Source organism: Chiloscyllium punctatum, chromosome 17 (assembly GCF_047496795.1).
Source record: "Chiloscyllium punctatum isolate Juve2018m chromosome 17, sChiPun1.3, whole genome shotgun sequence".
Taxonomy (NCBI): domain Eukaryota; kingdom Metazoa; phylum Chordata; class Chondrichthyes; order Orectolobiformes; family Hemiscylliidae; genus Chiloscyllium; species Chiloscyllium punctatum.
Window position 1 is genome coordinate 59626616 of NC_092755.1, and position 12134 is coordinate 59638749.

The following is a 12134-nucleotide window of genomic DNA, read 5'->3' on the forward strand; positions in this document are numbered from 1 at the left end:
CTTGCAAATGGCTTCACTTCACTCATTGAGCTTTATCACACAGACACAGACACACACACATAAGCACAAACACATACACGCACAAACACACACACTCCTTCTTTCTCTCTCTCTCTCACACACACCCACATGCACACACTATATTTCTGTAAACTCAGTTAAAAAATCGCACCACATTAGGTAATAATCCAACAGTTTTATTTGGAATCTCCAGCTTTCGGAGCGCTGCTCCTTCATCAGGTGGTTGGGGAGCAGGATCATAAGACACAGAATTTATTGCAAAAGATTACAGTGTCATGCCACTGAACTGATATATCAAACAAACCTGGATTGTTGTTAGGTCTTTCATCTTTTAGAACGAGTTGCAGGTTTTGGTTCATTAATATGTAAATCCCAGAACTTCTTTTAAGTCACATTCTCGAGATAACTTGAGGTTTTATAACAAAAGGTGACATCTCAGCTCAGACAATGCATTAAAGCTGTGAGGTTAGAGTCTGTCGGTATCCCAATCTTAAGTCAGACTCCTCCACATCATCTGTAAACTCAGGTTTCATTTTATTAACTTAGCACGTTCATAACAGCATGTGCCCAAGCTGGGACATTAATATATTAACCCTCCCCCGGTCTTCCAAAGTAACACAGCAATTAACAGTCTTTCCCCGTTTTCAGACAAGGTATTGGCTATATTCCAATACCTACTGTCAACTGATACATCTTGTCATCCCTAATTCCCAATAGTTTGTCTCCTCAGATCGATTTACGCTGTTTTGCCGACCATTCACCATGAACCCCATATCATTGGTCACACTTGAATTTAGATCAAGAGGAAATTGTAAGGTATAACCTATCCGGAGAAAATGTAGTTATTTCATGACACTGACGGTAGGTAAGTATTCAAGCACCTAAAATGTGAAATGTTTTAATGAGAGCGGGCTGTTGGGTAGAAGACATAGAATCCTAGAAAATCCCATTTGCGTCCCTCTATCATTATTTGATTTAACAGGACAGATACAAAATGTTTTTGTTGTTTGTTTTAGGTCTGACAGAATGATGGTAAATATTTATCCAGCCTCCAACTTAAATATAAACTTATTCTGCTTTTCTTCCCCACATTTCTGCTGCTAACACTATCTCTTCCAACTGGCTTGATTGTGTGGGTTAGTGAAAGACTCACCCTGTGGCCTGAAGCTTTTGGATTGCTGGCAAGTGTTTTAGAAGCAAATTGAGTCATAACTTTCAAAAGGGTCTGAATAAATACTGGAAACATTTGCAGGTTCATGGGGAAAGCACAAGAGAGTAAGTCCAAGAGAATACATCTTTCAAAGGGCAGGCACCAACATGATGAGTGAAATAGCATTCCTCTGTGTTGCTATTTTGCAAAGATTTGAGCTTATGTTTCCTCACATGAGTAGTAAAAAGGACGACTTAGATATTCAGAGTTGGTGATCTTTAATGTTTGTTTGAAGATACAAAGAACATTACAGCACAGGAACAGACCCACTAAGACTGCACCGATACATGATGCCTTTCTAAACCAAAATCCTTTTGCCCCTACATGGTTTGTATCCTCCTGTTTCCTGCCTATTCATATATCTGTCAAGATGCCTCCTAAATGTTGCTGTTGTATCAGCGTCCACGATGTCCTCTGGCAGCACATTCCAGGCATTTATCACCCTCTGTATAAAAAAACTTGTCTCTCACATCTCCTGTAAACGTTCCCCCTTTTACCTTAAACCTATGCCCCCTACTAATTGTCATTTCCATCCTGGGAAAAAGACAGCAACTAACCACCCGCACCTCTCGTAGTTTTGTAAAGTTCTACCAGGTCACCTCTCATCTTTGACTTTTAAATGAAAACAAACCAAGTTTGTCCAATCTCTCCTCATAGCTAATATCCTCCAAACCAAGCAACACCTTGGTAAACCATTTTTGAACTTTCTCCAAAGCTTCCCCATTCTTCTGGCAATGTGGCAACCAGAACTTTACACAATATTCCAAATGTAGCCTCACTAAAGTTCTATACAGCTGCAAAAGATTGTGGGCATAGATCCCTCTGTATGTTGATGTTACTCAGTGTTCTGCCATTTACTGTATATTTCCCTCCTGCATTGGGTCTTTCAAAATGTGTCACCTCACATTTGTTCAGATTAAACTCCATCTGCCATTTCTAGGAGGTTTCCAGCCTATCTATATCCTGTTATATCCTCTGGCAATCCACCTCATTATCTTTAGCTTCCACAATCTTTATGTAATCCACAAACCTACAAATCGGGCCACCTGCATTATTCTCCAAATTATTTATCTGTCCCCATTAGTAGGACAATAGGGATCCTGTGCAGAACATAACATGTCACGAGCCTGCAGGCAGTAAAACACCTTCCACCGCTACTCTCTGTCTTCTGTGACTAAACCAATTCTGTGTCTATCCTACTAACTCACTGCAGATCCCATGTGACTTCACCTTTTGTATCAGCCTGCCGTGAGGGACCTTGTCAAAGGCCTTGCTAAAGTCCATGTGGACAACACTCACCACCTTGCCCTTCTCAAACATCTTTGTCACTTCCTCAAAAAACTCAATTAAGTTTGTGAGACACGACCTTCTCCGCACAAAGCTATGCTGCCGATCACTAATAAGTCCATATAAATGAGTAAATCCTGTCCCTAAAAACCTTCTCCAATAATTTCCAGACCACTGGCATTAAGTCCACTGATCTGTAATTTCCCAGACTATCCCTGTTGCCCTTCAAGTTGGGATAAATGAGATAGGGAGCAGTCAAAACCTCTGATGCTGCTTGGCAAATTGATGGCATGTAGTACTGGGACCTGTAAGTTACTTGGAATCTAGTTTTCCAACAATTTATTTAAGCTTCTCGTGTTTGATTTTTATGAGGTTCTTCCAATTTTTGCGTTTTTGTATCTCAATTGCATTTTAATACTTGGTCTTGATTCTGAGGTCCTTTGCAGTGAGAGTGTTGCTCAAAATTACAGCTGACGATACTGATGGAGAAATGTTTGTTTTGTTTATTTTTTTCAGCAGTAGGAAAATTATTGGAAAAGATTCTTGGGGACAGGATTTACTTATATATATGGACTTATTAGCTATAGGCAGCATAGCACTGTGTGGAGAAGGCTGTGGCTCACAAAACATGATTGAGTTTTTGAGGAAGTGACAATTTACAATTAGTTGATGCTTTCCGAGAATGAACAGATTGAGGATATGAGATTGGAGGACATCATGCAAATGGATCAAACTTTCATCCGTGGTTAAGAGTTCAGTGCCATGGTGTTCCATGCCAGAGATGGTAAGAGGATTTGTCCTTCTCAAGGGCAGGGAACTTAGAGACACTGGCTTCATTGTTGAAAGCAGATTACATCAGTCTTTGCTGGTTGCTCTTTGCTATAAAGTGTGGAGTAGATTTTAGGTTTGTACTTGCAGTGAGCTGATTAATCTTTCAGCGATCTTTCGAGAAAACGGGCTCAGCAAAAGGTAGGCTTCCATGTGATTTACAAATTTAATACAAAATGAAAGATAGATTAGGCGTGGAGTCCACAAGAAGATGGTCAGTAACCAGAGGACAGTAAACAGAGTTAAGATATATTAATTGGCAGAAAAAAAATTCAGAAAGAAAATGAGAATTTTGTTTATTTTACACAGTGAGTTATGATGCTCTGGAATGTACCACCTGAAAAGGTAGCAGCAGTGAGTTCAGGAGTAGCATTCAAAATGGATTATTTATATTCTTGAAGAGAGTTAGTTGCATAAGATCAGGGGAGTGAGACTAATTGGATCGCTTTTCAGAGAGCTGGCACAAGCTTAAGAGGCTAAATGGCCTCCTTCTGTGCTCTAGGACTTTATGGATCCATGTACCTTTTGTTCATGATCTCCTCACCTCTCGGAGGTGCATTGGTCATGTCTTTCAATGGTCAATAGCTGTGATTGATTTAGTGGTAAAAGGCAGAGAGTGGGGATAATGGGTTCTGTTCTCAAGCTAGAGGGAAGTATCCAGTGGAGCAGGATCTTGTTGGCAAATTGGGATTGGGGACTGAGGTTGGCGGATGCATGCTTTTCTGACCCCAGCCATCGTGCCAGCATCCCCAATCTGTTGTGGTGGTCTGTAAGGTTTATGATTGGGGTTAGATTGTGACCTGGTGACCCACCTGACTTTGAACAATAACTAATTCAGCTGTTTGCCAGCTCACAGGCGGTTTGACAAGAACTCAGTTGCAATTTATGAGCGAAGACGTGGGATCCATGTTGGACCTGGAACAGCAAAGGAAGGCAACAGTGCAGTGAGGAGCCCGTTATATCTGCATCATTTGACAAGGTGGGCTCATAAAGCAGTGCATGGCTGAGAGGGGCTTTCATCCACAGTGACCAGCCATGAGTAAAGTTAATGGAATTAATGGTCTGTGTGTACTCAGCAGTTCCTGACATTTCAAGGATCGTGGGGTCATAAAATTAGGGTACAATAAATATTATGGGTAGAGTGCACTGCAAGCAAGCCAACAGGTGGACAGGTAATGAATGGGGCAGGAGATACAGATGAGAAGAGATTGTGAGAATCAATATCCTCAGTAGCAGGTGCAGAGCCCTGGCCATAAGGAAAGCAGAGGAGGAAATTGAGGGTAATGTACTGACTGAAGAAGCTCCCCCGATGTTTCAGAGAGACAATGCCAGAGGTAACTGCACCCATCTAGGCAGGTCATAATTGAGATTCTGCCCTCAGACCTTGCAGTACCTCTTGCCATGCTCTCCTATAAATTACCAGGGCTTTGAAATTCTTTTCACCTGGCCTTTCCAAGGATTTTGGTGGACCTGTCACTAATGCAATATTTCTGAACCCTGGGAGGATGATCAAGTTTAAACTGATGGGGTCCCATGCACAAGGATTCACCTCCATTGCTGGATTTCTGCAGTTACAGGCCATTATTGATTGCACTCTTTAAGCTGCAGAATAAACAATAACTGAGATGGATCAACAGCAAAACTTCCACTTCAGTGACATTTAGCCAGTATGCAACCTTTACAAGCGCTTCAAACTCATGTGTGTTGGTATCCTGGCACCTTCCTCCCACAGCTGTCCTGGGGCCCATTGCTCTTCCTGCCAATGCCGCAACCCTGCGGATGGTTTCTTGGCAATAAGGGATTTCCCTCAATGATGTGGCTGCTGACAAGTTCCAAAACACAGGGGCAGAGGTGCTACAACTGAAGCTAACATGCCACCAGCCTTCTGAAGATGCCTTTCCTGATACTTAGCCTCTTGCCAAAGTCCTCGTGTTACGGTTATTTGCTGCATGGTCCCCTGGAGAGATGAAGACCTCGAAGAGATTGAATTGCTCGATCGACCCACAGCTCTTCTGTTGTTGAGAAGGAATTACAAGGCAGGATGGTGGCTGTTCCGCACAGAGAATTGACCAGGGCTGTCTCAGGAGTCAAAGCTGTCATCAGAATGGTGAGAATGCCAGGGCATATTTGATCCAGGTACAAGTCACTTGAACTCTTTCCATCCAGCAAGACTGCCTGCTGTGGGCATGGGAACACAGCCAGAAAATGTACAATGTTGAATAGTTCTATTTTTAGCAGCACTGCATGGTACACAGATGGCACATTGAAAGACCATCGCCTCCCTTTGCCATCTCTCCTCTCCTTTGCGGATTGCCATTAAAGAATGGAAGCTCACTTGGCTGGGATCATGACACAACACCTCCAGTGTAATTAAAAGTTAGTAATTCCCACAAGCACAAGTCAAGGTCACCGGTCAGTACACTAAACACTATGGTGGCTGTTGGTCTCCCCCACTTCTGCACAGTATTTCCCTTATGACCCGATGTGAATGCAGCCTGTTTCCATGTGACCATTTGCTGCTTGGATGCCTTCGATGGTCACCTCGTTGTCGGAATGCTAATAAGGGCTGCTGCAGTGATGTCAAGGCAGGGTCAGTCTTCATTACAGGGTCCGACTGTATTGATGGTCCTTTAGTTGGAGAGGCTGAGGAGGCCAATGATCACAATGGGGGTCCATGAGGGATGGTATCCTCATCGTCAGCAGTGAATGCTTCAACATCTTGGATTGCTTGAATTGAATTTAATTGAATTTATTGTCACGTGTACCAAAGCACAGTGAAAAGCTTTGTCTTGTGAGCAATACAGGCAGATCACAGAGTTAAGTTGCATAGATAAGAAAATAATAGGTAAACATTGGCAAAAACAAAAACACAGGTCAGAGTTTGTGAGTCCATTCAGTATCCTAGCAATGGTAGGGTAGAAACTGCTACGAAACCGGCTGATGCATGTCTTCAGGCTTCTGTACCTTCTCCCCAATGGTAGAGGTTGTAGAAAAGCATTGCCAGGGTGGGATGGATCTTTAAGAATGCTGGTGGCCTGTACTTAACAGTGGGCCTGGTAGATGGATTGTATAAATGGGAGGTTGGCCTTTGTGATTGTCCAGGCCGAGTTCACCACTCTCTGTAACTGTCTCCGATCTTGAATGGTACAGTTGCCATACCAGGTAGTGATACATCCAGACAGAATGCTCTCGATGGTGCACCTATAAAGGTTGGCAAGGGTATTTGTTGTCATGCCAAATTTCCTCAGCTGCCTGAGGAAGAAGAGACATTGTTGGGCCTTTGTAACCAGTGCATCCACATGAAGAGTCCAAGAAAGCTTGCTGTGGATAATCACTCCCAGGATCAGTTGGGCCATAACTTGCATCCAATCCATGAGCTTTCATATAATTTGCGCCACTAACTGGTCAATGCTAGAGAATGTAGCCTGCATTCTGTCAGTCTCCTATTCCTGTTTCTGCTCAAATGCAGCTAGCTATGACTTTCCATGAAGTTGACCATGCTCTCAGTGGAGAAGCTCATGTTCAAAATCCTGGGCCAATGGCAGGACACATGAGCTGAATGGACATTTCCAATGTCAACCTTGGACTGCACCCTGCCTGAAGGAACTTGAACATATGAACGGACACACATCTCACTCGACTGGATAAGGCATGTTTCCAAGGCTGTATATCTGCCCCCAATTAAGTCTGGTCTGGTCCATTCTCCGTCATCTGAAGGGCACTATAGCACACTCTGACCCTGTCTTTGCTCCTGCTCGTTCATGATCTGCTTTTTACCCAGTGCTGCCCCAATCCTAAATGTGATTGAGGATGCACTGAGGTGTGTGTACCTGTGCTGGTGGATGGTGTGTTTGAATGATGTGCTCGATGTGTGGCTGCAGTTTCTGAGGACTCGAGTGATGCTGCTGTAGCATTGGGCTGCTCCCATTGGTCCTTGTGCTAGACATAACAGGGAGATCATGAGTTCTCACCTATGCATGGCCGAGACCCCCTAATGGAACTGAAGTCTTAGTGAGCTGTTAGATGAAGGGGTAATTTCCATTAGAAGAAAAAAGGCAAGCTTGCTAAACTTCTTCTTAACCACCCTGTTAGCCTTTAGAATTTGAGGATTGCACTGTAAAGGTCACCAAAGGTTTTTTTGCAGGTATACAAATCCCTGACTGGACCCCAAATGCAGTACAACAGACTGGGAGACACCTCTTTGCTCAATTATCCAAGTTGTACCTTTATGCAGGTTCTTCTGTGGGTCCTCACATGACAATTGTATGCGCATATGAATTAGGAGCAGGAGTAGGCCATTCAGTCCATTTGGCCTGCTGTACATTTGATGAGATCATAGTTGATCTGATTGTGACATTAACTCTACCTCCCTGACTATTCCAGACACGCTGTGACTCCATGGTGAATCAAGAATGTCTCTGCAGAAATTCTTCTGTTTTTAAAAATGCTCAATGATTCTCTGCCTCCACTCCTCTCTGGGGAGCTTCGTTCCATTGGCTCACAATTCTTAGAGCAGAAGAACATTTCTCCTCCTAATCTTAATAACATATCCATTCTTTTTAAACAGTAACTGCTGGTTCTGGGCATGTCTGCAAGGGAAAACACTCTTTCTACACCCACTCAGCTAAGTCCCCTCAGGATCTTACATATTTCAATATGATTACCTCTCATTCTTGTAAATTCTAATGGATACAGATTTCTCTATTCAACCTTTCTTAAATCAGGAAACAAATGCTAAACACTGTGTTCTAGATACTGTCTCACCAATATCATATATAACTATAGCAATACATCCAACATCAATACTCCATTCCCCTTGCAATAATTGATAACATTTCATTTGACTTCCTAATCACTGTGTGCTAATATTTTGTGATATATGTACTGGGGCATTCATAATCCCATTGTACCTCAGAGTTATGGAGTTATGCAGCATGGAAACAGACCCTTTGGTCCAACCAGTCTGTGCCAACCTTAATCCCAAACTAAACTACTCCCACTTGCCTGCACTTGGCCCATGACCCTCCAAACATTTCTTATTCATGTAATTATCTAAATGTTGCTTAAACATTGTAACATATCTGCATTCACCACTTCCTCTGCAGTCTGTCTCTGCTTAAGTAATAGGATACATTTCTATCCTTCCTGTCAAAGTGGACAAGTTCACATTGTGTCACGTTACACCCCATATGTCATTTTTTTCATCCACTCACTTAACTCTTTGCAGATTCCTTATGCCCTCCCCATTACTTAGTTTCGTACCAACATGTTTCATCAGCAAATATAACAGCGCAAACAAGGTTTTATTGTGTGCAATGACTTTCAATGTGGTATCTTGTCAGATACATTTTGGAAATCTAAGTACACTATATCAACAGGTTCCACTTCAACCAATTGCTCCTTATTTACTTGGAGATCAGCAATAAATTAGTCAGACATGATTTTCTTTCACAAAACCACGTTGACTCTGTCTGATTGCATTTTCTAAATTCTCCTCTGTTGGCTTGTTCATAAGAAATTTTAGCATTTTCCTTGTGTCAGAGCTTATGCCATCAGGAGTGTAGTTTCCTGCTTGTTGGGTTCTCTCCTTTCTTGAGTAGAGAAATTATATTTGCTAATTTCCAATCCGATGGGACTCTTTGAGAATCATGGGAATTTTGGACAAGTTAAAAAAAAGTATTGACCATCTCATCAGCCACTTCTTTAAGACCCTTGATGAAATCCATTGGTGCCTAAAGACTTATCAGCATTTCGTTCTAGTCCCCTTTCCCTAGTGATTGTAATTTATTTAACTGAGGAAGTCAGCTAACAGTTAACTAATTACCTCTCAGTGGAGGAAGAGATGTTTGAAGACTGTTGTAATATGAAGGTGGCACCAACAAGTATTTGGAACATGGCATACGTTTCCAGGCATTCACGTCAGAAGGACATGTTAGCCCCTTGGCAGGAACTCAGTGCAAGTTCACTAGAATATTACCAGGGCTTCAACAGTTAAATTATCAGGAGCGATTACATAAACTATAGTTGTATTTATTGGAATAAAGAAAGTTAAAGAGTGATTTGATGGAGGTTATTAACAGTGTGAAGAGAATTGAAGAGTACATGGAGTGAAATTACTTTTACAAAACTGAGGATATTGAAGATCAGGGTAAAACTTCAATATCAAAATCAGACCATTCAGGAGAGATGTTCTGACACACTTTATACCAGAGTATAGTTGAAGCTTCTAACTCACATCCACAAAATCAACAGATGCCAGCTCAGTTAATCATTTTAAACTTAAGATCAATACATGTGTATTAACCAAGTACATTGAGGGGTATTGAACTAAAGGTTAAAGATAGAATTGGAATGCATTTCAGCCTTGATTTAATTGAACAGCAGAGCAGGCTTGGAAGGCTGAATGGCCTGTTTATTTTTCAATGTTCCTATGACAATGGCTTTGGTATTTGTTGAGTGAGGGTAATAAATGTTGGTCTAGCCAGTGATGCCCTCATCCCATGAATAAATAAAAAAAAGCTTCTAAAATGCTGTCTAATTTGCATTTAGCATTTAGAATCATACAGTCATAGAGATGTACAGCATGGAAACAGACCCTTCAGTCCAACTCATCCAGGCTGACTAGATATCCTTACCTCATCTAGTCCCATTTGCCTGCACTTGGCCCATATCCCTCCAAACCCTTCCGATTCATATATCCATCCAGATGCCTTTTAAATGTTGCAATTGTACCAGCCTCCACCACATCCTCTGGCAGCTCATTCCATACACTTACCACTCTCTGCGTGAAAAGGTTGCCCCTTAGATCTCTTTGATATCTTTCCCCTCTCACCCTAAAACTATGCCCTCTAGTTCTGGATTCCCCCATCCCAGGGAAAAGACTTTGTCTATTTATCCTATCCATGCTCCTCATGATTTTATAAATCTCTAAAAGGTCACCCCTCAGCCTCCAACGCTCCAGGGAAAACAGCCCCAGTCTGTTCAGCCTCTCCCTATAGCTCAAATCCTCCAACCCTGGCAACATCCTTGTAAATCTTTTCTGAACCCTTTCAAGTTTCACAACATCTTTCTGATAGGAAGGAGACCAGAATTGCACGCAATATTCCAACAGTGGCCTACCAAATGTCCTGTACAGCTGCAACATGATCTCCCAACTCCTGTACTCAATACTCTGACCAATAAAGGAAAGCATACCAAATGCCTTCTTTACTATCCTATCTATCTGCAACTCCACTTTCAAGGAGCTATGAACCAGCACTCCAAGGTCTCTTTGTTCAGTAACACTCCCTAGGACTTACCATTAAGTGTATAAGTCCTGCAAAGATTTGCTTTCCTAAAATGCAGCACCTCGCATTTATGGTTGAGAACAAGAGTCCTTCATGGTAACCTCAACTAATAACAGGAATTGAACCCATGCTATTGACTTCGTTCCAGGTTGCAAACCAGCCATCCAGCCATCCAGCAAACTGAGCTAAATGCCCCTCCAATGATAGACCAGCCCCTAACCTTACACAGGAAAAGATATTGAATAATATTGAGAATTAGTTGTGGATTACAGTCAGCAGTCTTTTCTTTCTTAGGTCGGCCTTGGACCGGTGTGGTACTTACATTAAGTCAAACTGATTTTTCCATGTTCTTATGCCGCTGTCCCAAAACCCAAAGGAGTTTTGTGGCTACAACTAGGGAAACAGATGAATGAATGAATTCATCAGACTCTTCAGAATCATTAACATCTGCAGCTGAAGAATGTGTAATATCCAGGACTGCCTCATCTGTCAGCTCTGTTGTGCAACAGATGATGTTGTCCACTTCAGTACAGATTCCATGGTCATTTTGTCTGTAATTTCTATGCGATTCTCCCACTGGTAAGTGAAGAGAGCCCTGTCAGCTGTTCCCACCCTGCTCCTCCTAGTTCTCAGGGTCTTGCCCAATTTTCATCCATTTGAACCCAGCGTCACAGAAGCAGCTGCTGACTGTGGCTTCTATTGTCATGGTCCACATCTTCCTTGTTGTGAGCATGGCCTCTAGAGGAGCTGTATTGTACTGCTACTTGCTATCAATGGCCTCAGTAACGGAGAGATCAGCTGACATCGGTAGTTGATGTTTTGGTTCTTAATCATATCCTGAGCCTTGGACCAGTGACTGGGGCTTAGTTATGCTGCTGCGAGGCAGGAATATCACCTTGATGCTCTTGAGGCCAAAGATGTCAGGGTATGCGGAGCAATTGTCATAACGAGAATAATGGTTCCTTTGTTTTGCTGATACATTTTGTCCACTTTCCTGATGCATGCCTCAGAAATTCTGGAGATCGTCAGATGGTTTTGTTGGCCATGTCTTTGACCTTTGTGAAGTAAGTGGCTTTCTGAACTTCCCTATCACAAGAAGCAGCAGCTTTTTGCTGCAAACTATAACAGTGATGTATTTCTTGTTTCACGTTCCACCATTACACCTTTAAACATTAAAGAACAATCTGGTTAAAAAAGACATTGAAACAGTCCCAAATATTTCACATTACCATATCCTTTGCTGCATATTAGTTGAGGACATCAGTAATAATGTTTTGCAACCAACCATCTGTCTTTGTTACCATCTTCACTTACCACAGGGAATACCTGTATAATGTTGAGCCTCATTTGAATCCATCCAGCCATCCACCACTCCAGGTTAACTCCTGTGGCCTAGCTCTTTGCGAGGGAACGTCCCTTTTCAGGATTGGGCCAGACATGAGAATATTTTCTGCATGAGTGGTCTTGCACCACATTAGCTGAGCTTCGATGGCTGGATAGTC

General features: G+C 42.3%; 1 protein-coding gene across 5 annotated transcripts in view; it reads left to right on the top strand.

Annotated features, from left to right (window-relative positions):
* Window positions 1-12134, top strand: part of susd2 (sushi domain containing 2) — a 230121-nt gene that overhangs the window by 68652 nt on the left and 149335 nt on the right. Inside the window, exon 1 of one of the 5 annotated variants that reach the window (XM_072587275.1) lies at window positions 4227-4325. The exons of 2 other annotated variants lie outside the window; for them this stretch is intronic. The gene's annotated coding sequence lies outside the window, so the exon portion shown is untranslated. Of the gene's footprint in view, window positions 1-4226; window positions 4326-12134 lie in introns of those variants that run through there. 2 more of the 5 variants (XM_072587277.1, XM_072587278.1) reach the window with 2 other exon arrangements.